Source organism: Convolutriloba macropyga, chromosome 8, assembly GCF_964194025.1.
Source record: "Convolutriloba macropyga chromosome 8, txConMacr16.3, whole genome shotgun sequence".
NCBI lineage: Eukaryota > Metazoa > Xenacoelomorpha > Acoela > Convolutidae > Convolutriloba > Convolutriloba macropyga.
The window spans coordinates 11,946,347-11,973,803 of NC_134475.1; the positions used below are offsets into that span (position 1 = coordinate 11,946,347).

Here is a 27,457-nt window from a genome sequence, read left to right on the forward strand (position 1 = left end):
TATTGACGAGAAAAAAGCTGATAAATTTTAGAAAAAAAAAATTTCGCTAGTGCAGCTCCTCCTGCTTTACTCAAACGGGTCATTAGTTGAATTGATTGGGGAGCGCCAAGCTAGGAAAAAATTCCAAATGGGAATTGGGCCAATATAAATCCTCCTGCTTTACTCAACAGTCATTAGTTAAGTTGATTGAGGAGTACAAAGCTTGGAAAATTTTCAAATATGGAAATGGGGACAGCATAGCTCCTCCTGTTTTACTCAAAAGTCATTAGCAAAAGATTCATAAGTTAGATTGATTGAGGAGCAAAAAGCTAGGAAAATTGTCAAAAGTGGAAATTTGGGCAGCTTAAATCCCACTTTTTTTTCAAAATAGTCATTAGTTATTTTAATTGAGGAGTAAAAATCTAGAAAATTTTTTAAAGTAGAATTTTTGGCAGCATAAATCCCACTGCTTTTTTTCAAAATAGATATTAGTTATTTTAATTGAGGAATAAAAATCTAAGAAATTTTTACAAATGGAATTTTGGGCAGCAAAGCTCCTCCTGCTTTACTTAAATAATCAATAGTTAGATTGGTCGAGGAGCAAAATGCACGAGAAATTACTAACTTGGAAATTAAGGCAGCATAGCGCCTCATGCTCTATTCAAAAATGTCAATAGTTAGATTGATTAATTAAAAAACGCTGGAAAATTTTAGAAATCAGAAATTTGGGTACTGCAGCTCCTCATGCTTTACTCAAAACGGTCGTTAGTTGAATTGATTGAGGAGCGCAAAGCTAGGAAATTATTTCAAATGGGAATCAGGCCAGCATAGCTCCTCCTGCTCTACTCAACAGTCATTAGTTAAATTGATTGAGGAGAACAAAGCTAGGAAAAATTTCAAAATTGAAAATTGAGACAGCATAGCTCCACCTGTTTTACTCAAGAGTCATTAGTTAAAATGATTGAGAAGCAAAAAAGCGAGACATTTGATAATAAAATATTTCTGGCCAGAGTAGCTCCTCCAGTTACACTCAAAAGAGGCAGTATTTAAACTGATTGAGAAGCAAAAAAATGCAATTTTTTGTAAAAACAGAAATTTGGTCAAAACAGCTCTTCCTGTGATTTAGACAAATTTTGTAAACTTTAATAATTTAAACTATTTACACTTGGAAGGAAACCAAATTAACTCACATCTACTCATCGATTATGCCATTTTTTCTAAATTTGCTCACTTCCCGGTCGAGCAAAAGTCGAAAAAATATGTAAGATAAGCAATGAAAAGTTGTTTTTTTTTTACTGCAAACTTTGTACACATTTTGCGGTGAAATACAGTAAAATTATGTAATTTAATTGTACAAAAAGACACCACATTTCACCGCATAGTACAGGTAACTGCCTTACACGGATTCGAACCTCTCACCTCCTGCATGTCAGCCACTCCTTCCACTGCGTCACCTCTCACTATATTCTAGATTAATTGTTTTGAGTTTAACTTAAATTCACTCTACCTTCTGTACAAAATGCGCGTTGAATTTTCTTAAGATTAGCGGTGAAATTACAAGCTTAAGCGGTGAAATTTGGTGATTTTTTGTAAGTTCACCGCTTGCTCTATTGGTGAATTAACATAAATTCACCGCCCAAAAAATGTTTCAAAAAGATGTAAGATTATTCGTGCGTAAATTTCCCGTGCGTCTTTTAAAAAATGTATCTTGGCTTCGTTGGTGAAAAAACAACCAGAAGCATTTTTTTAAGCGGTGAGTTTATGTAATTTCACCACAAATAATGCGGTGAAATTACGTAATTTCATCATATTCATCGCTTACTTAAATAATTTGGACACTTTTTGCAAAGCGGTGAATTTATTTAACTTCGCTAACTTCGTCGCTAAATTCAACATTGAAATTTTGAAATTTCAACGGTACCAGGGGATAAATATTTTTTCACCGCATTCACCGCTTGATTTATGTTACTTCACCGAATTCACCGCTTATCTTACATAACTTTGCGTTGAATGGCGAAGACAACTCGACCCGGGTTTACGGGTTTGTAGTATCACATTGTTAAGTTAGTAGATGCCAGGATCAGTTTCGATCAAATTAATGGAAATGGGACCCCAGATTTGAGTCTCAGAGCTTTTCAGCGCTGAACCAGCATATTTCAAGAGTTAACACCTAATTCAGTTCTAAAACATTGTGTCTTCAGAATATTTTAAGTTTCCTTATGTGCAGTATTGCTTCATTATGATTATATTGATGTCATAGAGTTGGCTCAGGCTACACTTATCCTGTGTAGTCTGAAAATTACTCATACACAAAAATTAAGTCTGAGCAGAATCAAGTCATAATTTTGTAGCTTATAACTAGTAATTACTATAGTAGTACACAGCATTTATACTTAAGCTAGTTTGTAGGCAATTACCACAAAGGCCATTTAGCTCAGTGGTTAGGACTTGCTACGCGAATTAAATGTTACAAGTACCCACGCGGAAGTTCGAGTCGCATATAAAGCAAACCTTTTTCGCGGGAGTTAAGCTGAACATATTATCTTTCATGAAATAAATTTTACTCAAAAATCAGACTAGCCAGTGTAAATTGTGACATTAACAGAGTACTGTTTATCCTAAATAACAGAATTTCTTTAGACTGATTCAGTGCTGATTTGCTCTGCCACCAACCTCTGGGACACTAATTTTTTATCACAACTTATTGCAGCTTTGATATTTCATTCACAAATTTTCCTTGCTTCTTGAATCGATCAGTGGAGTCTTAGCTTTGGTCTCTTTTCAAATTAGTGAAAAACACAGCTCTTTCTAGTCTGATCAAATCAATTAAATCAACCATCATTACATGGCAGTCAACTTTTAGCCAAGTATATAGGAGCTTACAAGTTAAATGAAATTTTAACTTCTGGCACTGCAGACTTTCGTGATTTCAAAAAGTGAACGTGAGTGTTTCAACTGTAAAGAAGTTTCTACTTCGTCATATTAAAACCTCTAATTAGTTCTCTCAACTATTATGGTGATTTGACAAAGTTGCACAATTTCAACCTTGCAAAGGCAGGGTATTATTGCAATCTGTAGAGAAACAGTGTTTGAATTTTCGTGGCAATGCTACAGCTGAATTCGCAAGTACGCTTTTGTTCTTAAGAAAACATACTGCAATTGTTGTTGCTGCCGAATGGGCTGATATATCTCAGTCGCAAATCTAATTAATGTCCATTTATAGCTGGAGATGTCGCAATCGCAAGAAAGTTACCACGTGCAAACACTGTCTTCCAAAAAAAATTATTTCAACGAATTTCCGCATTAATTTGATAATTCGTATTTTTAGTCTAATCGCTTATTTTCAGTAGTTTAAAATGGTTGATATACTCTGTTTCTTTGTTGGCGGTCATGCACTTCATGACCTTCGTTTGAAAGGTTTGCAAAAACTTTATCTCTATTCTGTTAGCGTTTACACAGAAATTCGAAACAAAAGCACAAGAAGTATTAGGGATTTGTAAAGTCCAAGTTTGATGAAGGACCTCAATTTTTTGGACACATTTGGCCACAGACGATATAGAACCTATATTGCTTTATTCAAACGCTCCTCTCTGCATCTTCCAAGTCAGATCACCTAATACATAAAATCAAAGATCTTTTTTATAAATTTTGATTCCTACCAGTTCCTTCACATTAGTTTAAAAATACTTATTACTAACCCATAATTCATTTTCCAAATCCATCTAACGTTATTTAATTAGATATTTTGAAACAAGTTGAACCGAAAAGTTAATGAAACAAACGAGAAAATATTTCACATGGTAAAATTATCTTCATGGCAATATAACTGCAATCAAAAGTTCATTACAAACCAAACTAGATCTTAAAATTTTGCTCCTAATCTCTCTTCAGCTAATTTTTCCCTAACACTTTGGTCTTTTTCGATAAAATTTTATGACCGAGCTCCGGAAACTTTTTTAGAAGACGTGGTATGATTCAGTCCCATGCGATAAGATATAAATATTTGATCTTCCACTCAGATCGGATTCGAGTTAGAGAAATTTGCGCAACCACTAAATTTTTAGGCTTCGCGTACAATAAAACTGCTAATCATTCAGGTCGTCAGTAGAAAATATGGATAAAACTATGTATTCTATAACGATCTGCCGCAAAAATTATGTCGTTTCAAAAATTGTCATGATGAAGGAATTAACTACTTTGGGTTATAACCATCTAAGCACTATTGGGTCTGGAACCATCCTGTTGTTGTGACTCAGCTGATTCTGGTCAAAGGCCGGCATGTGTTACACAGCAGATTCACAGCTAAAAGGCAAAGTTTTGTTTAAAAAAAAAGCAGAACGCATTACTATTTTTTGCATTGCCTGAGCAACCAGCGCCATCAATAAATATTTTGTGAACACATAAGCAAAATCTAATAGTTAGGCGCATTCTTCAGAAGTTTGTGGAACGCTGGACAACGGATAATCTTGAGAAATTAGTTCTGGGTGACTTAATTTTTTAAATACTAGAGGAGACTCTCCCATTGCTTCAAACTCATTTGATCAACGATTAATCAATTGTCTTTCACTAGAATACCTACTTCATCCATTCGATCGCTTTCTAGGACATAAAAGTAGAAATTTCCTTGAAGTGTCTTTTGTACCACTGTTAGAAAATTGGGAATGTAAAGTTTCAAGAGTAAAGTTCTTAATTTTTTTCTTGTTTTCAAGTAGGATATGGTCAATTTCTTCCGTTGTGAGTCCCAATGGGACTTTGCTCTAAGCAATTTGTTGTTGAAAAGTTTTAGTTTCTTGTTTCCTCCAGCATTGCAGAGCGTGCGGTATCGATCGAGAGTCTGTTTTTCTTTGTTTGTTTAGCAGGAGCACAATTGCTCTTTTCAGTCAGTCAGAAAAAACCTAAAAGAAGAAACACATTGCTTTCGGTTCTCTATCTCTACATCAGTGCAACCCTTGAATAAACTGGAGTCACAACGCGTAACAGAGAATCGTTCTCTGCTCTCTTAAAACTTGAAAAAGCAATCGTTTGAGTTCATTGAGCTCGATGAAACCTGCTTCCTTAACGTTAGCAATTTTTTTTGTAATCAACGAGGCCTTCAGGATTCTGAGGAGGCTGAAAAACTTAGCACTTTAACCAGGAAAATTTTTTAGCGCGATTCCATAATACAAAGAAAGCTGATCTTTTAAACAGGAATTTGAAATCCTTTTTCATGGACTCAACAACTTCAGATTGCACATTGCCAAAAATACCAACTGCTTGACAGTTCTGTCGGCAGTTTATTTTTTGTTAACTAAGTAAAAAGCCACTTGAAATGGTATCTCAGGGTACAGATGTAACTTGTCACGGCGTACAATCGTTTGCTTGGAGCAGCCGTTCGTTTTGGTCCAGCCACGATTTTCTCTACTATTAGAAAATATTATCGTTGATTACCTGTATTGCGTTTTATGTCAAAGCCGAACACTCAGCAATATGGGTTTTGTAGCCGCCATTCATTTATTACTTTTAGTATACCCCCAAAAAGTTTTTATGATAAGTATGACAATAGTTTCGACAAATTTTAGTTCACCCGAAGTACAAGTAGACAGCATCTTAACATGCGAACAGAATTTGAAGAGTTCAGACTGATGGATGTTTGTCTGACTGCGGATCTATCTCATGCGGTGAGCGGTTTTCATCCAATGAGAATGTTTTGTCCTCTCATCAATTTAGATGATATGCCGGCACTGCCTACCTTTTCAAACTGATTTTTTACGCCGAAGATACGAAAATAAGATGCTCGTCTCAAAGTCTCATTTTTATTCTGCAACAAGAATTTGACTTTCTTGCACAGTGATGTGGAGACAATAGCATGATGTTTAATCTATGCAAACGCGTTTTTTTATATCTCTCAGAAAAAAACACTGACAGCCTTTTCTATGAAAAAAACACTCAATTGGGAAGCTTACTTACGTGTGAAAATCCAGAAGACAGGACAGCAGTTTAATTTTCTAAGACATCCTGTGTCCTATTGCCTTCCTAATAACACAAAACCTAACCTCATCTCAGCGTGGGCAATGTCAGCCCTCTCTTTTCAATGCTTCTCAATTCTGCCATTTCGAGCTAACCATTTGCGAGTCTTAGTGAACTTTTACTGGGAGGAGCTACGCTGGTATTTCGTTTAACATTTTTGCTCTAAGAGCCTTCCTGCTGCCTAGCAACTTGAAGGTTATGATTTGGTTTTTCATCAGAATTTTTTATAGCAAAAATTGCTATCCCTGCAGTGAATATTTCAGTGGTGCTCAATTTAACAGTTGTCACCGAAGCAGCCAAACTGCTCATCTGTTTGTCAATGCACTTGCCCAGATGCCCTCCACCAAGTCGTACTTTAATCACATTTGTTTTTTGTACACAATTTAAATGACGTCTGTGATTTCAATATACTCTCGTCTCAAATGGACTACAGAAATCCAATACCAAAATTGTTCAGTAATCTACAAGACTTCAATTTTGAATAAATCAGACATGTAGGTGGTCCATAAATTGTCAATTGTCTATATGTGTATCTTAGTATCTCATGTTTTGAACTGTTTTCCTTTTCTCAGTATTATATAACAATCTATATTTGTTTATGTCGAATACGCCAATTTGGTAAATTGAAGTTTTTTTTCTTCAACAATTACTACTACTAGTACTCACCATCAAAATCAGTTCAAACACTACTATAATTCAGCTGAATTCGGCTGAAGTTTTTCCGAAGTTTTTGTTTCATCAATTGTTCATCAATTGTATCCAAATAATTGTATCGTACAATCAGTGATCATATGAGTAATTTTGCTGCCAATTAGATAGAACCGTATGTGGGCGTGTCCCGTAACAATAAGCCAAAATGTTTTTCCAAATTCACGAGGACAATTGGATATCCGTTTGAATACCGGACATACCGAATATTTCTTACGTTTCAAAGGCGAGCGTAACGAGGGTACGGAGAACAAGTGTGGACAACCCATGTTGAGGTCCTTGACGGAAGCAAAAATGTTCAGACTCTCCAAAACGGAAAGTGCCTATGTCCAGACTTTCGTGCGTTCATGTCCAGACTTTCGAGCGTTCAACAAACTAGGGTGCGATGATCAAGTTTTTGTCCCTTCAAGCTCAGACATAAAAATTTGTTCAAATCAAAGCACAATTAGGAGTGAGAGATCTCCGCTGTGCAATGAGTCTAAATCAGCAAGATTTTAGGTGGTTCCCGGCTTCTAAGCTCAACTGCTCAAGTAAACCTCTGAATTTTTTTTGTTCCTTTTAATAATCGATGCTTAAGACAAAAATTGTTACCTGTCTCCGCTGGGTAACTATTAATCCATGGTTATCTGAACTTCGTGTTGTGGGAAGATCGCACTCATATATCACTAATTTAAGTACAAATGATTTATGCTAGACTTGGAAATGCGATTTTCCTCAGGGCAATAGGTAGTGACTGTAAATCGAATATCAAGGAAATTTGACCTACATCAACCCGAGTCGAGGTTTGGTAAGAAAAATAATAAGATTAGACGTGGAAAAAAACCCCACCCAGCTTGAGTGCTAGTTACCTTAACCAGCACCCAACTGGTTTTTTGCCAACGACACTCCAGGCGGTTGCAGACATTTTTGCCAAGTTTTTAGTCTGAATTTTGAGCTAATTTTAGTTTTAAGTTTTTGACCTATTATGAAAGAGACCCATTTTTAAAATTCGTTATTCGCAAAAATAGGAAAATTTTACATGAAAACTATTTTTTTCCAGAGTCAAGCTATAGCAAAAACTCCATTTGTTGTACGCTCTAGGTACACATGGAATACTCTACTTGATGCAACGAAAACAGACTATTCTTAAATATTTTTTCGCTTTTTTGCTGTTTTGAAACTTAAAAATGAGAAAACCCAATTTATTTTCAGGGAAACTGGATCGGTAACTCTTGGTGCTTTAAACTCCTCATACATAGGGGACCCCTGACTACGCAATTGGTTCAATTCCAACAAAACCCTGATACGGTGAAAGTAGAGTTATCACTAGGAAACGAAAAGAGACGAACACTAACGTTCTTCTTAAAGAAGTTAAACAAAAAACACTGCATGCCTTCAACTTCGAGTAACAAGGACAACAATTCTGGATATGACTTTATTTGGATTGTATCAAATTCTGGATCCATTAAAAAACTGTTTTTCAAAACTGCTATTCGCATATTTCCCACTGAAAACAGACGGAGACCTAACGTTCTGGTCAATTCATATAACTCCTTGACTCAATGAAATTAAAGTTTCTTGAAAGAAACTTAATTCGATTATTCGCTAACTTGCAAAGAAAAAATGACGAAAACCTAATTTTTTCAGCAGTAATAGTGAAATATAAATTATGAAAACTGATATCCTCAGAAATGACTGAAAAACAAAAAAATCTTTGATTACTATGCTGATCTTTTCTCCATAAGCTGATTATGTATCCAAAAGTTGATCCTCGATCGCCATCATGTTTGAGATACAATATAACTTTTTAAAAAAATATTACGAGGTTGTAGTTTATTCAGCGCTGTTCTTGCGTTTTTCATACAACTTTTCCAATGGCGAAATTTTGTACGATTAGAAATCTTACGCTTTTTAGTCAAATTCACCGCATGTAATACATACTGACATAAAAAAGACTTTTGTGGTGACGTAACACAATTTGATATAACACATTGTGCAAAGTTTATTGTTATGTTAATTACTGATATGTTATCTATTGATATGGTACCTGTCATTATTTGCGCCTTTTTCCAGCAAAAGCGGTGTTTTAGCTTCTTAAAACTATGCACTAATTTTCAATCCATTAGAGACATACAAAAGTGTATGTCAAAAAGGCTTTACGTTTCGCAGAGAAATAGTATAAAAATAAACCGTTGAGTCATTAAACACACACCCTACAATCTTAGTTTTAATCGCCAATATAGTTCTTATAAAAACATAAAAGTTCCGCCCAATGAACGGAACAGTGAGTGCCTACTACGAAACATCACAGCAACGCATTTAAAATTAAGCAAAGACGCACTGCACTGTATTTTAAGCTTACCGAAATTTGCTAAGCTCTAGGAGCAGCATAAAAGCGTTGAATTAATATTATACTAATTAGGGTTCTATATCTAAACTAATATCTACTATACTATTTAGCACTGCATCTTGCCTCCCACACAAAAAACTACAGTTATTATCAACCTCAGTTACAATTTTGAATAACCATAAATTTGGGGAGCTTCTTTCTACTCCTCCTCTCCTTAACCGATGACAGTTACGGGCTATGTTATTAACAAAGAGATTTTCTATAAACCTACTCTATATTCAAACTTTTGCTGTTTTCAAACTTTTGTTAAATTTCCACCAGAAAATTGTTTTCTAGGTTTCAAAGCTTGTATTTGTTGCTCTGTTCATTTACCATTGCACTGACAAACTTTCTAGAGATAACACTTCTTTTGTCCACAGCCACTTGCTTAAGATATAGTACGATATTCCAACGTGATATAATGGCAATTTATTGTCCTCTGTCTCAAAATTGTTTGATACGATTTCGAAAACAAAACATAAGCTAAGAAAGGTTAAAAGCGAAATTTTACGCGCCAAAAATTGATAGTCGATCTGTCTTTCCTAACATTTGTTTAGCTTATAACTTAAAATGACGAATTCGCGCAGCTTGATATTTAAAAATAAAGTTTCATGTCCTCTGGTGTCATAGTTTCCCAAAAAAATTTTTTAAAAAACCCATGATTATTGGGTGATTTCGAACTGTGGAGGCACGTTTCTTACTATAGAAGCAATGACACAGTAGTCAGACGAAATCTGCTTCTCTCAGCGAAATTAAAAGAGCCCTCATATCTCAACTCGGGAAGTTAGTTAAAAGCTAATAAAATTTTTTCTGTTCTTTGACTTGTTATTGGATCAATCGATAGCCATCAACGTCCTAACTGGTCGGGCAAAATTGATTAGCTGACGACATATATAGCAGTAGTGACTGCCATATGACTAGGATATGACCACCTTCAAGACTTCAAGTCAACCGAAATACTGATTTCTTTCGAAATGAAATGTTCCAGTTTCAGCAGTGTTGTAGACTTGGTGCTGCACCGACTACTAAAAATTGAAGAATTTTCATTTCGAGAGAAATCAGGATTTTGGTCGACTTGAGGTCTTGTAGGAGGTGGTCTCCGCACACTCTACCTACAGTCATATGGCAGCTCTCGTTTTTTTGGAGTGTTACTGCGGACCTGGAATGGTTACTGAGATATTGCACTCCTGAGTCTAAGTATAGCATTTTCCTAATAAAAAAAATTCCCACTATATAGACCAAAAGCCTTAAACTTGGAAAAAAGTCAAAATTTCCAAAGACGATTTCCAAAGACGATTTTCAAAAATTTTTCAGGTCACAAAATTGTACGAAACGGTTTTTGCGCTATAAAAGAGCACCCTAAAGTGATTTTTCTTTGATTCAGTTTTTCATCTGAGTAGCAACAGGTCAGAAACCTGTACAAAAATGAAAAGATTTTAACACGCTGTGGAAAAAAACGCTGGCTGCTAAAATGGTTTTCTCGCTAGAGAACACTCAAGCGTGATCTTTTTAAGTAGGGCCTGTCAAAATCCAGTGTTCAAAAACAGAAGTCTTCGTTCAAAAACAGAGGCAATTGTTCGAGAAGACAGTTCCTTCTTGAAGTAAGTTCTTTCTTGACTTGAATTTTGTCAAATTCAGTTGCTGGATCAGTGAGCAACCCAATTCCCGTGAGAAGAACGGTAATCAACGATCAAAAATTTAAACGAAAAACTGGATAGAAAATACGGTTCATAATATATTTCAGTAAAAATGGCAATGTATAAACGTGCAAGGTCAGTTTTTAGCAACAATATACCTTAGTGCCAATGTTAAAGCTTTAGATTAAATAGTAGACATGAAAAGCTATTGCGAAAATTAAATTGAGAAAAACAAAAAAAAACTGTGCCAAAATTTGATTACAATTACCACGTTTTCTTATACAACCAGAACTAAAAAGATCTATCGAATCGAAAGTCGACCTAAACCACTTAAACAATTACTTTTAACCAAAAAACCTAAACATATGCCATAAAAATGGAGTTTACAAAAACTGCTAAAGCGTGCAATAGGGCAAAATCGCAAAAGTAGATCAAAATTGCATCCAAAAGTCAACAATTTCTTTTTCAAAAATTGAAATTGATTCCCAATTATTACTACCTCAGATAATTGAGACAAACACTGTTGACTAAAAAATTGAGCTAAACCTTTACAAAATCCTCTATGAAAAATCCGCATGTGATAAAAAATACTTCAAGCGAAAGATTTTTGATACCTACTTTTCTCGCTCTCTCAGAATGATGCTTAACGTTCAGCTCCAAATGAAGTAACAGCAAAACTTCTATAATGACAACTGAAAGTATGCATCGCTTCAGCAGATACTAGTTTTAATTTTTGGTACATATGACCCATTGGAACTTGAAGTTGAAAGCATGTTCGTGATCATGCTTGTCTCTGGTGGGGAAACTACTCTAATAAATAATTTATTTTTCAACAAGTATACAAACATGAGCGCCCATTTAAATGCTTTTTTTTCAAAAAGTTGACTTAATTAAACACTAAAATGCTTTAAAAACTAAATAAAAATAGTCATATCTGTATAAAGCTTACAAAATCTAATCTATGTACAAAAAACATTAAGTTTTTGTTTTCCACGCGATCAGCCTTAGCCTGATAAACACTTCACTGTTTTCTTCTTGCTGTAATGGCGAAATCTTGAGCTCTTCCTTTTGTTGATAATTGAACAGCTTTTTCAAGTGTCCCGACCTCGACCGTTAATTGATCTCTTCATCAACGAAAGTAGTCAATATGCATCTATGACGAAGCTAGGTAAAAAGACGTGCGTTTAAATCGTGTGACCTCGTCGAGTTTGCTGTCTGTCCATTTCTTTCAGCTCATGGGGTTAGGCTGATGGTGTCGTTCGTGTTGTTGTCGTAGTTTACAAAATTATAAGGCTATTTATTACTGCAAACATGTACAAATCAAATTACAAGAACTTAAGGAAAGAAAGATACAGCAAAATGATGAGTTCGTACTTAAGACTTTTAATTTCTATCAAACTTTATTAAGCTGAACTTAATAAAGTTCTAGCTAGCACAACAAACGTAACTTTATTCCGCTAAATCCCCATTACTGGCTAAATTCGCTCAATAATCCATAAAAATACAATTAGTTCAGTAATTTGTTTCGAAAACGTATCTTTATTTTCAAAAGAACTCAGTGAAATTAGCTGTCTGACTCATATCATGGGTGCTGAGGTGCGGGTTGAGCCAGGGAAGGGGATTCAGTGACAATATGTCTATAACAGAATCAATATAAGATCAATGAGTTCAGGAAAATAACATTTAAAGCACGACTTTGTCTCACATGAAGTTTAGTTAGCATCATGGTATCTTGGGTTGATAAATACTTCAACTAATAATCAACACAAACTTGCTCAGGTGTTTATGAAATGTGATGACAAGTTTGGAGAGTATTGTGGATATTGATTGATTCGGCCAGAGACCATTCATTCACGTGTGTTCATTCTTCGTCACGCTACGACACAACGACATGAGAACTAGCAAGCGGTTGAACGAAACACAATCGTGTTGTAAAAAAGCGTGCTCAACAGGAAAAGAGAGAAAAAAGGACAGATAATTATCACATCTGGTGTGAAAACATAAGTGTGCTCGGGATTAAAAATTGGCACATTTTCACATTGAAATGAATCTTTGTTGTAAATAATGAGGTAATGTTGATTAATAATACCAAGTAGGAATTTAGGTACAGACAGAGGCGTTCAAATTTAGTGAAACCCAATACTATCTGAGAGACAATTAGGCCATTCGAATTTTAAGGTACAATTTCGCTTCAAATCGTTCAGTCATACTTTACATTCTTTTTATTGCTTTGTTTCGTCACGAGATCAATTTTTTATCATTCGGTTGTATATAGTCTCAAGATCAACTATATTTTGTCTAAATTATTTGTATCTCGTTTGCCAAATTTTGAATCCGGCATTGAATGTTTTTCAATGTGGAATTTTTGCGCTTGTCGTAAAAAAACGGGTTTAAATCAGTTAATTATATAAACCACAATTGGAATTTTTCGTAAGATAGAAGCGAAATGGTACCGCAATTAGCATGCTAATTTAATCGGAAATTTTCTGACAACTGGGCATACAAAAACACTAAACGAAAAGACATTTTGAGTTGTTAAATTTTGATAATCAATTTGATCCAGAAAGAACTTGTTAAACAATCTGCAAATACGACAAACCACTTTTGTCGCCAGGTTATGATATTTTTCTACGTGTTAACTACGCAGCACAAAAAAACGCGAACGAAACAGAAGGGTGAATAAAATGACAAAGAATCCATTTTAACAGGAAAAAGCGTACGTGAAAATCTACTGACAGCCCAGGTGGGGTTAAATTCAGGAATGAAAGAAGAGATCTCAGAAAAGAGAGACGACCTCACAAGCACTCAGTACCATTTAAGTTTCACAATTAACCTTTTCAGTACTTTTTGAATAGGATATGTGATTTGAATTGCTAAGATTATGGAAACTCCCATGCACCCTGAACCCTGTACCATAATAAGGTTTCCCGATAATGATTCAAAATACTCGATGACCAAGGCAATTGGCATGATAGCACATTCAATCTGCCTTATTTCACGTAGTAGGTTCTTCTGTAGACCTCACGGTTAACATATCAGGGTTCGTCTTTACTAGCAGTGGTGGCTGTAAGGCGCATGGGACTATGCATAAAAGTTTTTAAATACATTCAGTATGGTGTGAACAGAACGGTTTGACCGGATGTTATTTGGAGACATTAAAGGCCACAAAAACCAGTTATGAAAGCAGAGAAAATGACAGATATTAAAATTAACTGTGGTCACGGGCAATCCACCATTTTGACTTGTGATTACTGTGAGAAAATTTAGTCTGGAGATAAAATAATTTGACAGGGATTTAGGACGTATGATTTAAGGCTAATGCTCGGTGACATCCGCAAACTCCACTCACAATTAAAAGTGAACAAACTATCAATGATAGCAATGAGAAATGGGGGAACATTGCAAACGTCTATAGGTTCAGCAATAAACCTTAATACTTTCAAGGAAAGTGGTACAATTTGCCAAACAGTTAAAAGAAGGACGTTGAGTTACAATGTATTAAGATACAAAGTAGAAACTAGCTATAAATATTAATTTTACTTAAACTGGGTACCGGTAGACGCCTGTAATAAATAGACCTCACAGAGAAAGGATTCATGTCTAACTATGCCACTTAAAAGCATCTTAGACTTAATTTTTGTTATTTTTATGAAGCGACGTTAACCAATGATTTATTACAGAAAATTTCAAACTTTAGTTCTAGACATGGATGGTTGCAAAATTATTAAAGCTGGACAGCCGATACTCCATTTCTCATTACTAATGATCAATGATCTACATTGTTGATACGATGAAACATGTGGACAGCCATCAGAAAAAAATGTTATTTTGCTAAATTACGAGCAAAGATACCATGCACGAAGTCAAAACACTAAAATTGTTACACTTACAGACGCTTTAGTCAACGATTTTGTAAAGATGCGCGACAGCATGTTATACTGGTAAACCAGCAAATAACGATTTAGTATTTAATCACGTTGTTGACTTCGCTCACCACCTGAATTACTTTAAGAAGGACAATCAAAAGGATATTTTGGAAACAATATGCACTTTTACCTGGTTGTTACAATGAAAAGCACAATCAAGTGCATATATATATATATATATATATATATATATATATATATATAGTCTGACAATCGATGTTAATTATATACTAACAAACAAAACCACACACCCTAACACCACTCAAGCTAATATGAATAAAGTACTGACAGCTCCGTCATATAGGCAACCAATCACCCGATCAACGATCCAACTAGTTTGAGTCGGCCAAGTGAGTTGATCGGCTGTTTGAGGTTCTACCTGGAGCAGATTTTGGTTGTGAACTGATTCACTCTGAACATAGATGATAGCAAACAGTCAGTTTTAATTTGAGATCAACAGAAGTACCAGACAGACCAGCCCAAATTAACCGACCAGTCACGAATATCATTTCTGGATTTCATTCCTTCCCTCAGGAGAACGTGAACTACTTTCGCTATTTTGAACCATTCATTTTTTTTTCAGTTATGAATATTGCTAACTCTTTTAGACATTAAAGCTCATTTTCATTGCAAGAACAATTTGTTCACATGCAAACCTATCACTGAGGAAAGGAAACAAATGTTTTCTTTGCCTAGAATGCTCTTCCCAATCTTGATCACATAAATAGCTAATAAGAAATCATATTTCGTGGCTCAATCGATTAATTGTTAACCGATGTCAGTATGAACGAATATCTAGTACACATACTACGAAAATCATTCAATTTTTAAAAGAAAGAGTTTTCTAGCTGAGTACAATTAAAAATCTAGTCACTCAACGTTGTTTATTGCCTAATCAAAACACTAAGAAAGCTCACGAAATTAGCAATGAAATATGGACCCGACATAAAGCATGATTTGCAAGATTACTTGAAAACGTTTCTAAGAATATTGGAAAAGTTACGTCGCAACTAGACCAAGACCAGGCAACAGTTGGGAAAGAAATCGCTTTTGTCTTACGACTGGCTTAAAATTATCCCAAATGGAATACTTCTTAATGAGCATAACATGGCCAACTATCGAAAAGATCTTCATTAAGGCATAATTTTGAAACCACAACAAGATACATTAGACTTTGAAACACTCCCAGGCAAGATTTTAAATGCCCGATTTTTCTATGAACAAAATTTTTCAACTTTGAAGTTCGGGTTTCAAGCAAATTTACGTGACTCTAATAAAAGTGTTCGAATTTCTGATTTACGTTTCGAGCAGCTTTGCAGTTCTCGACCAAGGCCAGATTTTCTCAGTGACTTCGTCAGGGTACGTCAAATGCATTATTACACTCATTGAGAAGTATGCCAGACAAAAATGCATGAAAACTTAAAAAGGTGGAAAACGAATGGATAGATAGTTGTTGTTGGTTTGTCACAGCAGTCTGTTTGCTGTGATTTGAATAAAGCTGACCAATGTTCACAATTGTCGTCTAGTGATGTCACCACAAACAGACACACAATCACTTAAGAGACAGAAAGAGGAAGAGTAAGACAGAAAGTCAAGAGATAGCCACACAATTCATGTTGGCAAAATTCTATCTCTCTATGGAAGAACTTAGTCGTGATAGGGAATCAGTTATGACAATAAACTAGTACTAAAACACCCAAAATTTAGGAGTTATGGTTGGGAACTTTTGTCCAAAATTTAACCCCCCTTGCCCCGCGCTCACCGACAACTTGAACATAGCCAACTCAAAATCAACTCAAATTGCCTTCCGTTTCTCAGCTTTATTCAATTTTAGTTTGAGTTTTGTTGCCAAATAGATGTTTGTAGCCATATGAATATCGCACGCAGATTCATTTCGACCAACGATTTGAATCCGACTTTGAAACGGGGTGAGGGGGGAGGGGTGGGGCAGAAGGGTCCATAAATGATGGATAATTGAGGTCCAGCTATTGATTGTTGTTAGAGTTATGAAGAAACAAGTAATAACCACTCACTAATAAAGCCAGATGACAGTTAACCAACTAAGCAGCTCATCGTTGAAAGTATCAATTTAATACTAACAGAATTAAACCAACAAAAAACGAGCGGATCAGTCACCTCAGCCGATTATAAATTGAGCTTCAAAATTCACTAGTAAATTTTGATTACACGGAAAAATTCACCGGTAAATTTTTACACGGCAACATCAAAACAAGCTATTGATAAATCTGTTTAATTTTGTCTGATAATGATAGCAGTTTGACAGCATCAGTTCAAAATTTTTGAGAAAATTGTTAGTTTTTCTTACAAATTAAACCTTAATAAATGTTTTTTTAAAAAATAATTTCGAGAAGCTGTTTACAGATGAAAATGAACATGTAGGCAACAAATGAAAGTGACAATTTGATCTTCTCTTTCGCTTTAGAGAATCCTTCTTTCTCACAGCCAACACAAACAACAAACAATCCACTGATCAACACCGGGTACACGATAATACCTCTCGCGTGTAAGAGCTCGTTGGTCTATACGCGAGCTATTCTTACCAAATCCACAAATTAACAAATATCAACAATAACAACAATTAGATCATGACCCACAAACAGATAAATTTCACACAGGTGATGACATTTAAGACATTGATATCATTAACTCAACTATTTTTCCCACTTTTTGACCTCGAGGGAAATTTTTGGCTGGGCTCATATAGAACATTAAATTCGTATTTGGAAATCTCGTCCTTTAACAGCGTCAATTTTCGCTCCCACCTAACATATTTTTTGTGGTTCTGAATTTTCAAAATGGAGCCGAATTTCTCACGAATTAAATTTCTCTTGCATAACCGTCGTTCTAATTTCTTCTAAACTTGAAAAAAAAAGTTCGGGGGATTCGAGCTAGGGAAAGGACTACAGGTGTTGAAAGGAGGGTGGGGTGATAATTTAGGAAATGTAGCTGCGGGTTTCGATTTTCACCCGAGAGTTGTGTGAATAAATAGACGTAAAAGCGTGACAATGGATGAGAGATAGATAGAGAGACAACTATCAGAGCCACCATCACTAGAACGCCTAACAAAACTGAACTGATAAACGAAACCAAGGGAAAGATCATTACGATACCCTATCAGGGTCAAACTGGATCATTTAAGAGGCGACTTAATATACTCGGACTATAAATTTCAAAACTCGGATTTCGCTAGAGCTTTTATCGTGACCGCCTTTGAGCCGTTATTACCATATAAGGAAACTCCTATAACTAACAATAATCTCTTCGCGTCGTAAGGAAATTGGAGTGATCGCGGGATTAAGGTAATTAACTATTAGGTAATTAAAAGCTATTTTGTAAGTAAATTTTGATACCCTTAAATGTCCCAATTCGACCCTGGTAATGTTTCGTAATGATAAAGAAACGAATGACTTCAATCTGGTTATGATTAACAGTTAAAAGAAAAAAACGGACAGCTAACTAGAATTTAACTAACCCACTTTGTTCAGTTTTTAATAGTAAGAGCAACTCAAGCGTGACTGCTCCGAACAGGTTTTGAAAGTTTATAACACGCGATGTAATTTACCAGTCGGGTTATAAATTAATGAGAACTATTCAATGGGAAACAATTGGAAATTTGACAAAGATAACAACTATAACTATGATGATATCAATCAGGTTATAATTTTAGCAATTTGGCTCTCTCTCGTTTATGTTGAAATGAGAGGTTTTTTGCCCTGTTTTCGGTTGATTATTATTACACTAGTTTGCAGCGCTATAGCTCAACATACAAATCATAGCTCAAGTATGATTCTCTTTTGTATGTCAGGTATTATTAAGGCAACAACTACTAATATCTATATAGTCTAATCGCACAATAATAACTGCTGATTCTACACAACACTAGGACGCAATTTAAGAGTAGAGATTTTAGTTCTTTGGATTAGTAAAAACGTCGCATGTTGTTGAACGCAAACAATAGCTACACTCATTTATGCAATCTGTCTTTTCAAAGTAAGTGGGGGGATTAATCTTAATGACTAATTCCTCCGGTCAGTTATGCACGCTGCTTTTCCCAAACTGAATAGAGCTGTTATTTCAGGAGCAGTGGCACCAAGGATTACGCTAATCTCGAGTCAACAAATCAAACTGGAGCTTTTCCTGCTGATAATGTCAGGAAAAATGGACTTTTGTTGTTCTCAGGGAATTAAAAACATTCAGAAATAAGATGTGACCAGATCGCAGTAATTAGAGGTGTGCTTTATGAAGTGTGCTGACAGCTGAGTTATTTTTCAGCTAGTTTAGTATGGGTTAGTAGTTATAATGATAGCGTGGTTGTGGTTAGTACAGTATCTCAGGCCAAGAAACCTCCTCAGGTGATTAATTGCATCTAACCCTCGTCCAATAACGCATTTTGGGCAGATTTTTTCTTTAAAAAATGCAGATTTCAAAAATAACTTTGGTTAAATTAGCTTAAAAAAAAGTATAAAGCAAACAAGAGATAATAAATTGCCACGTTTACCATTTCTTTTAACACTGATTTAGTTGTGATATTTCTCGTATTCAGTCTGGATAACTTTTCAAAAGGAAAATTGTTTTAAATTGTTCGGAGGTTCCACATCTGAGCCACGAAGGCGTTATGAAAGCCCACAAAACGGAGTCATTGGAGGCGCGGGTTCTATTGTGCATCACCTGTTTTTAGGAAGTTGTGAGTGTTAGTAGTATTTGTTAGTGACACATGAAAGCAGCTTGAATGTGAGCGAAATCTTGTGAGGAACGACATGGAATTACAACACCGAGTTATAACATGTACACCAAAAAATGAACCCAAAACTTACAATACCAACAGCGTCAATCGATGATTACGGAAACCATTTCTAAGCTCAAGTTACATCCCAAACGCGACCATGCTCAGTTAGGAAAAATCATACAGTTGAACAAAAACTTTCGCATTGTATTTTCTAAGTTACATAATCAAAAAGTCTAAATAATTTACCAAAAATAGTCTTCTCGTACAAAATGTGCAAACTTTTAAAACAAAAATAATCACTGTTTCTTTGTTTAACTAACTACACTAAATTAATTCTGCGCTTTAAGCTGAGGCTAAACTAAGATAATCTTTTGGTTTTAATTTTTTATGAAGACAGGCAATGAATTCTTCGCTTTTTCAATTTTTGTTTTGTTTTTGCGTGCAGATGTGATATCTTGAAAAGAGATAAGTCTTCTCACAAGAGACGAGAAAGAAGAAAGTCTCAAACACATCAATGGCATCATTTTTGTATTGTTTTAAAGGATTACTTTTAAAGAAACTGAAAAGGAAAGGAAAGAAAGGGAATGATAATGAATCTAAAAGACCAGCGAAAAGACAGAAATATTGAAGTGAGGACATTTTTCGCTCTTTTTTGGTCCGTTATCACAGCAAATTTTGCAAAACAATATCCAAACAATTGCTTTCTTGCTATTTAATTAAATCACCAAACGCGAAAAAAACCTGCTGTTTCGAGCTTGTTTGGTACGAAATTTAAAAAACTTCAAATTTAATAATTATTCGATTAACTAACCAAGAAATAATATCGATGTAGGATGTTAAGTCATAAACAACGTACCAAACTTGAACTAAATTGTTCTGACAGTCTTGACCTGTCTTTAGACTTGTTAGCAATCTTTTTTTAGTATTCTAGGAATTAGCAAAAAATATTAGCATGATACGTAGTTTACACTCGACATTTGATAGTCTAAGAACTGAAGAAACAATAAGCACGTCTCTTGGAGTACCCTTCGACTTGACTGTGAGTAGTCGGTTAATTGAGACAGAGAGATAGTATAGAGATAGACAGAGAAAGATGTTGCATGCTATTGGCGATAGATGAGCGAGGGCATGGGCTAACGGGTTCTCTGCTCAACCCGGCCTTGTGCCCTCCCTATATGGTACCAGTCCGGTCAAGTCAAGACAAAACATTTTCATCACCAGTTTCATTAGAGAAAGCGTAACTTTTTCTAGTTTTAAGCTAGTCAGGGACAAAAATTGCAAAAACAAGGCACAGCAGCGATGGGAAATTCTCACAGAAGTTCCCAGACCCTCTTTAATTGGTGTTAAAGCAGTATTAGAGAATTTTTTAAAAATAAAGACAAAGCTGCGAAATGACAAAAGCTGTGGATTTGAACGTTTAAAATTAGTGGGCAAGCTTCAGTAGAAAATCGAGTTTCGCTGAAGTCTGAAGACATTTGAAAGTGCTACATGGATTTTTTAGGTATACGTATACAGCGCTAAAATCGAATGCTATCAGAGCCATGAATGGGTTATTTATCGAACGGGTTCGTGTGGATAATTGGTCAAAATTGCGGGACAACGACGTGAATAACCCAGACCAGGTGTAACCTCGCTTTAAAATTCAGATCAGTCAGAGAAGAGGTTATAAAGAGCAGGTTGATGTGATTGGGGGCATGAATGAAGTGATAGGGAACTTTCTTGCAGCGCTAAATTGGAGACTAACGCAATACTGTTACTATATTTTGACAATTTACTGAAAAGGATTCCATGTCAGGCCATTTACACAAAATAGCCAGCCAAAATAATTCCTGAGTTAGAAAAAGGTTGCTGATCAAGACTAGTCAAGACTAGTTTTTGTGTTGAGGCAGGACAGTTGAGAGCTAGGGTTAGAAGGAGCCATGATTTCAAACTACTAAAGAAACATTAAAAATTATGCAGCTGAAATAAATGTTTAATCTTCAGTCTATATGTTCAGGCAAAAATGCTCGCACAAAGCATGAATAGAATCAGTCAATGACGTCACAGGAAAAAATATGAGTTGAATGGGCTTTTAGAATACTGAAATTAACTGTACTTTCAAATGTGCATACTTAGACAAATCAATGCATACATGTAGAAAAAAAAAACAATTTATTTGTCTGCTGAAAAACCCAAATAAGTGAAAGCTTCCAGCCGAGAGGAGAGTTAACAAGAACCACCAAAGCCCTTTTTATTTTAGAAAAATGCTTTTAACACAAATTATCACAAATACCAAAAGACAAAAATGAAAAACAGTAAAAATTACTTAAATATGAAAAGAAATAAAAAAGTAAAATGGAAATTACAGAGACATATTGACAAATATTCAGGCGAGATATTTAAAGAGCATAGATAAATAAAGTAAACATAAAAGAAAGATAAGAGACAAATGAAATAAACAAAAGAGAATAGATAAAAAACACTTCAATTCCTGTGACGATATCAGTTGTTATGGCAAAGGGAATGTAAAGTCAATGGACAATTTTAAGACTTATTTTAGAAAAGAACTGAAGTTAATAGTTAGAATATTTAAGATAAACATATTAAAGATAAACAAAGGATTGATAACAGGAGACATGTTTGATGTGGTTTTTTAGTTTGGATGTTGGATTTGATTGATTGATAGAATTTGGAGAGAGAGAGAGAGAGTTTTGTGATAACAGGAGATATGATGGAAGGCATTTGATAATAAGTGCATGGATGAAGTAAGAAGCAGATGTGGTGAACTTGGATGAAAGCTGGGCGATCGACAGCAATCTACAATTGACCTCCCCAATTACCCCCACCCCCCTCGCCACGCCCCCACTCGAACCTAAATTGAAAGTCTCCAAAATCGATGTCTACATCTCTACAATAATTAGAAAAGTAGACACCAACGCTACTTAACGAATGCCTTACAATTAACCATCAGGATTTCTTCAAAATTCAATTTTAACTACATATTTATGTCACTGCGCAAAAAAACTGCACCAATGGCTTTTCGTCCCATTCCTTTTCTACGCAACAGAAGCTTCTGCCGATAAAGTTTGTTTCCCAACACAAAACAAATTGAGAAACGCTTTTTAAAACCTAGGTCTAAAAATTTTAGAGTAGAGGCTCCTAGTCTTTTCGGACATGGTTAAGCAAATTCAACAAAGATGAAACTATGAGAGGTAAGGGGGGGGGGGGAGGGGTAGGAGGTCAAAGTTGCTGTTTTTCAATCAGATGGCGGTGATTGTTTGTGTCCCTTGGTTAGGAGGCGGATTTGGCAAGCGACGAGACAACTCTTACAAGTCACACAAAACACACCGAACTGTTAGTCAAAAAGAACTCTCTTTAACTCATCATTAAGCCACCCACAAGTATTTGCACCAAATATAAAAATTCAAAATTCTATATATTGGTATTGCGTCACCACTTAAAAGAAAAAATTGGGTTTGAACTTGGGCTGGCCAATGAAAAGCTAGAGAAAGTCTTTCGTTCAGTGCTCGACTTGTTTTGAAAAGAGCGCCCCTTCGAAAATTGCTCATTCAAAAATTGACAATTCAACACATCACGACATTTCAATTGAATTAGGACAGACAATTACAGAATCCTAGAGATTGCAAGTCTTTTAAAGCTAAGTAAGGCGATGGTCATTTTCAATTGTAAATTAAGCCACACAGAATAACTAAAGCAAAAACCAAACAAACTATAAACCACGGTTAAAAACAATAAAACAGAACTATGTTTTTTTTTCTTTTTTTTTTAGGTTTTCATACTTTTTAAAATAGTTTTTTTAGGGCAGGCGGCATTGTAACTTAGTCGCAAGGCTGGAAGCAATCGCTAATTTGATTCAATTTCAGTAAAAATTTCTTTATATATTTAGAAATTCTCTTTAATAGCCGATCTCAAGGGCGCAATATTTCGGCATCATGAAAATCAACACCAAATAATAAACTGGGAGGCGCGGAAAGAAATAAGAACTTGCAAGTTTCTTATGACATCTGAACGGCTGAAAAGAAAATCGATTTCAGTGGTTGTGGCTAGCACACATTGCATTTATGGGGGAAGTGTGTAAAATGGGAAATAGTTAGCATGTGCTACGTGTGTGTGTGTGTGTTGTGTGCAGTATTATAGTGACTCAAGCCATTAACTGCGACATCAGCAAAGCGCACTAAAAATTTAGCATGGCTATTCCAACACATAATAGCACGGCTGCTGAAAAGAAAGCAGAAAAAATACATAAATTTCAGAGACGAAAAAATCCGCAGTGATGAAAAACTTCATTGTGCTCTACTAATATGAAATAAGACTCAGTATGTTTCCCCTGCGAAGCATTGTATGTTAATTAGCTCACACACAGACACAAAAACAAAAGGAGTGAACAAAGAAACCGCACGAGTTTTTTTTTCAGGCACAATTATGTGGGGAAGCAACAATAAAGCGCACAAAAACCGCAAAAATAAGATTAAATTTGCCGCAAATATAGAGGAGAATATGAACAAATTTTAGCGTTACTTTGAACAAATTAATGGAACCGTGAAAAATTTACCTGAAGTAACAATTTGAGCAAATCGAAGTTGCAAGAGGCGAAAATGACAACGAATTTTGTGATCACATAGTGTGAAGGAACATTCTGTTAACCTAATGTGACATGCGATAAAGGAAGAAAGTGGGGGTATATTTCGCTACTTGAATAACAGCATCAAAAGGTCCAAATGGTTGCTTACATTAGAGTCAGTCTAAAGGCGGGTAGTTTACATTTCTGCTTAGAAGTTGAGAGAATTTATGGGCGACTATATGTGAGGTTTTAGTAGCTATCTTAAATGTGGGTAGTATTTCAATGGCGAATTACGTGGTCTGTTGTAATGGGTAAGAATGCGAAAAAAGGGACTGTAAAGGACGAGCTCATTAAACTGTCGCGGAGGAAGTTATAAATCATCCAAGTGCAATTTGGTCACCCCGTCGAGACATTAACAGCAGAGATTTATAAAGCAGGGGTAGATTGAAATGAAGTCAGCTATATTATTTACGCACAAGTACGCCAACCGATTCCTAAAAAGCTCAATAACTGAAGGCTGCTTTTAGACAAAGCACTTTTGGATAGATTATGTGACTCTGCTTAAATTTCTGAGAACTGCGAACTGCGGGGGGGGGGGGGGGGCATTTATCGAAAACCCCGTCGCGTTTCGAGATGTTAAGTCAGAATTCGGAAGTGACTTCTACAGAATCATGTTACCTTGCTTAAAACACGCTACTCTTACGTTTGAAAATGTCGGAAGATAATGGAAGTCAACTTCAGGTTTAGTATATAGCAACTTCTGACAATTTAACTTCTGTCACAGCACACTTTCGGAATTTAAGAACTTGCACGTGCGTGTTTTAAGAAAAGTTATACCATTATAATAGACCACCAAGTTTTCTTATAAACATGCGCTATACTTTACAAGAGTTAAAAACATACGGTTAGATAACATCAACTATTTAAGTCAAACCATTTTTGAAAACTAACAAGTTAATCTTCACGCTTGACGACTTCTCGTCACTTTCGGGAACCACAAACACGTTTGTTTCTCAATAACTTACCATGAAGCTCCGATCCATAACCACTCGTGTCTCGAAATTTCAAGGCGTATTAACCAGTAAAAAGGACCAATTCATTAATTTGCCTACCTTAACTGAAAATGAGGCCTTCGCAAACGTCTGTACTATACTGACAAAGTTAAAACTGTAAAATCAAGTAGTAATTGAAGTATATACATTAAAGATTGGGCCGGTCTGTTCGTGCTGTTAGTTTTTTTTTTGCTTCGTCTCTTTTTTTTCTAATGAGAATATCTTGATCGTTAGATGACGTGCGAGCAAATCTGACTTAAACGGGTCTAGGTACCACTGTGATCAGTATCATTATGTTACAGTACGTCCCTTTGCGGTTTATACCACTTAATGAATTATGGTGACGAAGAATGACTAGTGCATTAGCAAGTTAAGAAAGGAGAATAGGCATACAGCAAATGACTCAAAAGCAGTCACGGGGCTGATTAGAATTATAATTGAACACTAGAAGTTCCCCCGCCCACACTGAGGGGTCACAGGTGGCCCATACAGAGAAACAGATTGCTAGAGATCAATAACTGAATAAAAAAAGGTTGATAGATGAGTGGGCAATTTGTTCACAGATAAGAGCACAGGACAATTAACGCACGCCCAGTAGAGAAATACAGCACGGTTGAGAACAACACGACAACAACAGCAACACTAATCTATGATTTGAGATGTTACGTTAGGTAGGATGAAAGGTGCGCTTGTAATTGACACAAACAAATAAACAAAAAGCAGATTCTGGTCAACAAACAAAGTTTCAGTCAGATTGTTTATGTTTACAAACCAATAAAAACAGTCAGCCAATCAGAGTTGAATAAAAGTAGTCACACTAATTATACTTTGTTCACGTGTAGCAGCCGCTAAGGCGGGCGAGCACATCCCGGTGAAGGATCAAAGAGGGTTAAAGAAGTTGCACAGAATTGAATTGAACCCACACCAAGCTGATATCCAATCACATATTTCTAACGTAATAACTAACTGAGCAAAGGTAGTAGTAACTATGACACGCAGTAACTACAGTTGGTTGAATACTTGATCCGGGAATGTGACTTACTCAATTGACAAAATGTCCGACACCAAACACTGAATGATTTTTAAAATCATGAGTGATATATATCTCTCGTCTTCATATGACTGAAATGCTTCCACCATCAGCGTTTTTTTAAATCTTCCGAGGCCAAACTTTTCGATCCCCTTGTTGTGTCATCACAAACTAGCCAAAGCAGTTGAAAATCGAAAGCGGAAAAGTGAATGAAGCCGCGCTGTTAGAACAGGTGTATAACTAGTTAATTAATTAATTATAAATAGGGTCCCAATTATAACCAGAGAAGTTAAAATGAAGGTGTAATGAGATAGAGATAAACTAAAATCAAATCACCCTACAACATGCTTTCAATCATCTAACTTTTAAGGACATTTAAGCATGGTTAAGTACTTGACATTATAGCTCAGTATTATACACACAAAACCATTCGTGTCAAACTGAAACTCAGTGGTCAATTAGTCTGTTCCAATAATTCCAAATGTCCAGCGATTTTTGATCTATTTTGGTAACCAGTAATGAGCAGAATCAAATGAGAGCGTTTAATTGCGAACAGTGCATAGGAAGGCTAAACAATGAGTGTGAATAATAATGAAAGACTGTACATGAAGACGGGTCAGAGGTCACAACATAAACAGTCAAGACTTTTCAACTTATCCTGAGGGTGGCGAAATCAATATCCACCGAAACTGTGCATCAACCCAAATATCGTCACTAAAAACGGAATCAAACTCTTTGCGAGTAATCTATAAGTTGGAAGCAAATCCGGTATGTCTTACTTACAGTCTTGTTGTTTAGCCAAACCATCTAACAAACATCAGTTGACAGGTTTCAACTTGCTCCAGTGAATCATCAGCTCAAAACAAAACAGCGAATAACGGACGGTTACACCACAAGCGATTCTGAAAGAGTTGCTGAAATATAGCAAGTGTGCTCGAACTGTAATAGCAGTGAAATAAATAAATGCTGATAAATAAATGCGATCAACCGCTTATATGCTGAGTCATTCCACACACTCACAGCTACGCTACAATTCCTTCTATGAATAGTCTATTTATTTATTCAACAATAGTGACTCGTAAATAGATGATAAAGTGCACATAGTCACAGAAAAGCAAAGGTTGACCTAGATTTAATGAGTGTTATTTAGGCGCATTTTACTCATTTATCCAGGGGAGAACCTGGATTTTCCTGTTACAGCGGTTAACAGAACAGGACTCCTGTCACAGCAAACGAAAATACCCTAGGAAATATGCACAAAGCTCAATGGAATTGTTCATTTTTTCTAACTTCGTTTTAACATTTATCACAATTTGTTAACGAAAATCGCGTTTCAAGCCTGGAGAACTGTAATTATTTTTGAGTAATTAGAGAACCCAGCTTAAAAAAACCAGGAGCTAAAAGCTCAAAGCAGCAGAGCGTTACTGATCAATTTAATCTTGA

General features: G+C 35.7%; 1 long non-coding RNA gene across 2 annotated transcripts; it reads right to left on the reverse strand.

The window, feature by feature from the left end:
- Nucleotides 1–11,507: 11,507 nt before the first annotated feature.
- Nucleotides 11,508–27,366, reverse strand: LOC142344464 (uncharacterized). 2 transcript variants are annotated; one of them, XR_012759266.1, is made up of 3 exons: nucleotides 26,798–27,058; nucleotides 13,152–26,728; nucleotides 11,508–12,844 (listed from the first exon to the last, which is right to left on the reverse strand). It is a non-coding gene; the product is annotated as an uncharacterized LOC142344464 (long non-coding RNA). The 2 variants fall into 2 exon arrangements; XR_012759265.1 differs by having other exon boundaries at nucleotides 13,152–27,366.
- Between the last annotated feature and the right edge of the window lie 91 nt (nucleotides 27,367–27,457).